The sequence below is a fragment of the Aplidium turbinatum genome, chromosome 5 (assembly GCF_918807975.1).
Source record: "Aplidium turbinatum chromosome 5, kaAplTurb1.1, whole genome shotgun sequence".
Classification (NCBI taxonomy): domain Eukaryota; kingdom Metazoa; phylum Chordata; class Ascidiacea; order Aplousobranchia; family Polyclinidae; genus Aplidium; species Aplidium turbinatum.
The window spans coordinates 35,907,273-35,913,272 of NC_137476.1; positions in this window are offsets into that span (position 1 = coordinate 35,907,273).

A 6,000-nucleotide genomic window follows, 5' to 3' on the forward strand; every position below is an offset into this window, starting at 1 on the left:
CCTAGTTCTCCTTTTTACCAACGATTTAATGTCCGACAACATTGAATCGACATAAAAACGACAATATTGCCAGCCGATGTAAAATAGCACTTCGGATTAAGACTTTGTTCAAATAAACGTCGGGAACTACAAACAAGACGTACAGCGCTGGTGATCACAGCTGGATATTCCATACAATAGCAAATGTTCCCGCACAATACAACAGTGGCGATTATGACGTGCTGACCTAATTCTGCGTCACTCTTTGATACTACATATTTTCGACAGTTAATCCACGATCATTCTATTGCGAAATTAAATAATTGGCTAAAAGAAACCGGCGGCCAAACTTGGCCGACCGAGGAGGTAGTACCGGCGGTCATTCAAGCACTACTTAGCGGCCATGGCCGCCGGCTGCTTTAAGGCTTGTTATTGTGTACGGTACCTGCTACATCTGCTTCTTCAAAGATGTTTTTCAAGTGCAGGTTTAACTGCCACTAAGTTGAGATCTTATTTGACTGGTGAAAATTTAGAAAGCCTAAATTTGTTATACTGCGATAAGCATTTTTTGTGATGTTCATTGTTTTTGTAAAGTCATAAAAATTATTGAAATGTGTCATGGTAAAAACTGTCAATTATTCTAGAATAGATATCTGTATTCTATATTCGGTTTCAGTATTCTAGAATATTCTAGAATAGCTAATTATTCTATTTTGCCCATCCCTACTTGCGACTATTGATCGAGTTTAACGTGATCCACTCACAGCTTCTCATACGATTCTAATTTCAATCAGAAATTATATTAGCATCAACTTTGCTTTACAGTACTCGTATTCAATATTTCCACTCTCGATCAACAATAATCTTTGCGTCTATTAACAACTGCTACTACTACAATAATGAACTCTCATCACCAACTCATCATAATACAACTCCCATAATAATAATCTCAGAATCTCAGAATAAACATTACACAAACTACACCACTATTTATAGTTGGCTGTTCAGTCCAATAACTTCGAGAAGGTTACATCATAAAGAACCATCGTTCGGTCACGTAGCATTTAAAAGGTAAACAACAGAAGCTTATAGAAGGTCACGTAGGGAAAATGATTCCAGAAAACACGTTACATAATACAGATTTCGTCATCAGAGGTTACTTCAGGTCATAACCGACAATAACACAACGCACCAGAATTCCATAATGAAAATAGCACATTCGTTGAAGATACAAAGCAAACCATCGCAAGGCATTGCACCTTGATTGTGACAATGGAAAAACCCATCCACATCAAATGAAAGCTTTAATATTCCTTTACGAAAAGCTGTATGAACAGGATGCAGGGAACAATAAATAATTCAAAATAATTCTCACACATTGCAAGTATCTTTGCTTCAAGAACGCCATGATAGCGCATTTTGCTGGCCTAGTTTTGTTTGAGTTCAACCGCTCACGTCAGAAGTTACAGTTTCTTCTTCGCACAACTGGATATGCTTTTTCGTCCGAGATAAACAATTGCTGGCGCTGGCGGACATTAGCATATTTTTAATATTGATTCAATGTCTACCAGCGCTGAACGTTCATTCGCTGACTGAGTTTTTGTCATAAATATGAAGTTAGGAGTTTTTTGCCATCGACCTATACTCGAGTATATAGTATAATATACGTTACGCTCCTTATCTAATTCCAGCTCCACAGGCAACGCTGGACTTGATTACACAACCACATGTTATCCTAAATCAGTGCATTCCACAGACGGCCATCACAATCGGTATTTTATGCTGTCATCATGGTTGGAACTTCACAACTATTACACATCACACTATTACAAAATTTTTGATTTTTACATGCTCAGTTCTCCATCACAACTAAATTTTATGATTTTTTATGATTGTGTCTAAAGTTTATGCTATTTTATGATTTTATGCCGAGTGGGAGTCCAGTATTGTGTATGTATTTTTCATGTATATTGTATATATCACCGTATTATTTTCTGGTCCCACTAATATGTCTTCTAAAAGTTTATATATGTTATCAGATGTTATTGACGGTTAGAGTTATTAGTTATTAAACTAGCTGTTAACCTAATTAACAGCAAATGCGTTATGTATATCAGAATGATGAAAAAGCACCTCGGTGCTTACAACATCACATATTTATTATTATTATTATTAAACAGATTTCAATTACACTACTGTAAATTCAATCAGTGCAACAAGTGAACCAAAACAAGAAAATTTCTCATTTCCTTAAAACCCTAAAATTCGCAATCTAGGAATAGTTTATATTATTATAAGCCTTCTACACATGTAACAAATAGTCAGGGTTGGAAGTCGTTAGTCAAAAAGCAATGCCTATTTCACTATTCAATAGTGCTCAAAAAAGCAATCAATGACTTTCCGCTATCGATACTTAAAAAAGCAATGAATAGCAATAATTGCTAAATTGTATTTGAAAACAAATCAAATAATCAATATTCTAGCTTTTTTCTCAAGTCTAAACCTTAAACCATAGATATCTTACATATAGATATGCAACTCAGCAATCGTGGAATTATCGTCACGCTCGACTGACTTTATGGACACAATCAACAATCAAGGTTGCCAGCTTGGCTAGCGTATCTATGGTAGGCTATTATTGTACGGTTTGGGCTTGGCGAGTGGTGGCTTTTGAGCTCCTTTGGAATATTTTGTTTGGCGTATATTTCAAGTTTTCACAGAATAGCCTACTATGAAAAATCAAGACAATAATCTTTCTTCACGTAGGTTATGCAACTTCTGTTTCATGATCGTTGGAACTATCATTTAAGCTTATTTCCAGTGACTCATTAAAGCTTGTTGTAGGCAGTTTACAAACCTGAGATAGAGGGGCGCCGGAACAATTTTAGGACAAGAGTTTTAGGATGAGATATAGCGATAATGCTGGGCAACTCGTTCGTTTTCCCGCTATTAGCCATGAAAGTCGAAATGTGAGACAGATGAATAATTGCAATAGCTTGAACAAGAAACGAAAGGTAAATTTCACATTCATAGCATCACAATCTGCTGCAAAGTATAAAATGAGTCCACGGGATAATTTGTGTGGGCCTACTGTAGGCTATAGGCCCTATAATTTGGCTAAAAGCTAATAGCAGAATTGTTAGCCTATATTGCAAAATTTGCAGTAGCTTACATGACCTTAAAAGGGCATCATTGCCTCCCATCCAGAGAAAATTTGAGGGCAGGGGGCATCCTCCCCCCTGCTGAGACAGCTTCATTAGCATCACGGATCCAACCGCCAAACCAAGACAATTTTAATGTTTGGTACACACCATAACTAGGCTACCAAATGCTATAGCACAGCTTTCGGTAGCCAGCAGTAACTTTCATTTTGGTAACACTCAGTAGATTAATTAAATAAAACTTCAGCTTGTCCTGGAACTACAGCTCCAAAAAAGGTCTTTACCTAGTTATCAATGGTTGACAGGCTTGTTGTTAGGCATTGTCGAAAATTTTCAAGCATTTTCAAGGGTTGTCAGGCATTGTAGAGTAGCTACTTTCAGGCATTGTCTAGGATTTCCAGGCATTGTCAATCATTATCAGTGGTTGACGGGTTTGTTAGGCATTATAGAACATTTTCAGGCATTGCCAAACATTTTCAGGGGTTGTCGAGGATTTTCAGGGGTTTTCAGGCATTGTAGAGTAGCTACTTTCAGGCATTGTTGGGAATTTCCAGGCATTGTCGATCAATATCAGTGGTTGACAGGTTTGGTAGTCATTATGGAACATTTTCAGGCATTGTCGAACATTTTTAGGGATTGTCGGACATTTTCAGGGGTTGTCGAGCATTTTCAGGGGTTGTCAGGCATTGTCGGTAACTTCAAGGCATTGTCTAGGATTTCCAGGCATTGTCGATGCTACACAACCCCTGAAAATGTTCGACAATGCCTGAAAAACTTGTTAACCACTAATAATGATCAACAATGCCTGGAAATCCTAGACAATGCCTGGAAATTCCCAACAATGCCTGAAAGTAGCTACTCTACAATGCCTGACAACCCCTGAAAATGCTCGACAATCCCTGAAAATGTTCCATAATGACTACCAAACCTGTCAAACACTGATATTGATCGACAATGCCTGGAAATCCTAGACAATGCCTAGAAATTCCCAACAAATGTCTGAAAGTAGCTACTCTACAATGCCTGACAACCCCTGAAAATGGTCGACAATCCCTAAAAATGTTTGACAATCCCTGAAAATGTTCTGTAATGACTACCAAACCTGTCAAACACTGATATTGATCGACAATGCCTGGAAATCCTAGATAATGCCTGGAAATTCCCAACAATGCCTGAAAGTAGCTACTCTACAATGCCTGACAACCCCTGAAAATGCTCGACAATCCCTGAAAATGTTCCATAATGACTACCAAACCTGTCAAACACTGATATTGATCGACAATGCCTGGAAATCCTAGACAATGCCTGGAAATTCCCAACAAATGTCTGAAAGTAGCTACTCTACAATGCCTGACAACCTCTGAAAATGCTCTACAATCTCTGAAAATGCTCGACAATCCCTGAAAATGTTCCATAATGACTATCAAACCTGTCAAACACTGATATTGATCGACAATGCCTGGAAATTCCCAACAATGCCTGAAAGTAGCTACTCTACAATGCCTGACAACCCCTGAAAATGGTCGACAATCCCTGAAAATGTTCGACAATGCCTGAAAATGTTCCATAATGACTACCAAACCTGTCAAACACTGATATTGATCGACAATGCCTGGAAATCCTAGACAATGCCTGGAAATTCCCAACAATGCCTGAAAGTAGCTACTCTACAATGCCTGACAACCCCTGAAAATGCTCGACAACCCCTGAATATGTTCGATAATGCCTGAAAATGTTCGACAATGCCTCACAAGCCTGTCAACCACTGATAATGATCGACAATGCCTGGAAATCCTAGACAATGCCTGAAAGTAGTTAGCCTACTCTACAATACCTGAAACTCCTGAAAATGTTCGACAACCCCTGAAAATGCTCCACAACCCCCCAAAAAGCCGACAATGCCTGACAATGCCTACAATGCCTGACAATGGGTATTTAGAGGTACCCTCCAGTGCTTCCACTTGATAAATCCTCGACAGTTGATAAATCCTCTTCAATTTCCTTTTTTGTCCTGAAAAATCCCTTTTTTCTCAGTTGGAAATCCTTCAAAATTTCCTTGATAGGCGATGTTATTTTTGACGTTATTTAAGTTAAAAAAGGTGCCAATACAACTTTAAAGTTTTTAATCTCACCTAAGTTACGTTTTAACCTGAAAGAACAGAAAATCAGTGAATTGAAGAAGTGGTACGGTAGGCTATTCAAATTGCTACAAAAAACAAGACCTTGCAGGCAGTAGCATGGCTGATTTAGTTGACAAACCCAATCTAATACCATAAATTTGACATATTAATGTCCAGTGGCATTATGGCAGGAAATATAAATAATACACCACACAAGAAGTATTTCAACACATTCACACCTGCTGTAGTATAAACACCACATGATTACATCATAGGAGCACAGTAACACTCAGTTTTACTCTTAACACTCAGACTCAGTTATTAAAAACATTAGCCTACTAATTGTGAACAGTGAACACTGGCACTGCATTATGTAGCCTAAGTGGTGAAAAAAAAGGCAAAATGAGCCAAATTACACTCATTCAGGCTACAGAGGAACAATAGTCATTGGAACAGACTGAATAGGTGATAATCTTGATACAAAATTAAATTTCTAAGACTGACTCTGCATCAGCGTTGCCCTTGCTGTTCATGAAATTTATTACCCACTGGTACTTCAAAAGTATGACCTGAATAAAGGTTGTCATTTTAGTTATTACAAGAAATTACACATATTTCATAACTTTATGATTCAGAACATACTGTTGAGTAGGCCTGCTATAGGATGGAATCTGAGCATCATTTTATTTCAATGTCATTAGATTTAGTGTCATTATTTCTTTCGAACATTGCCGAGACCC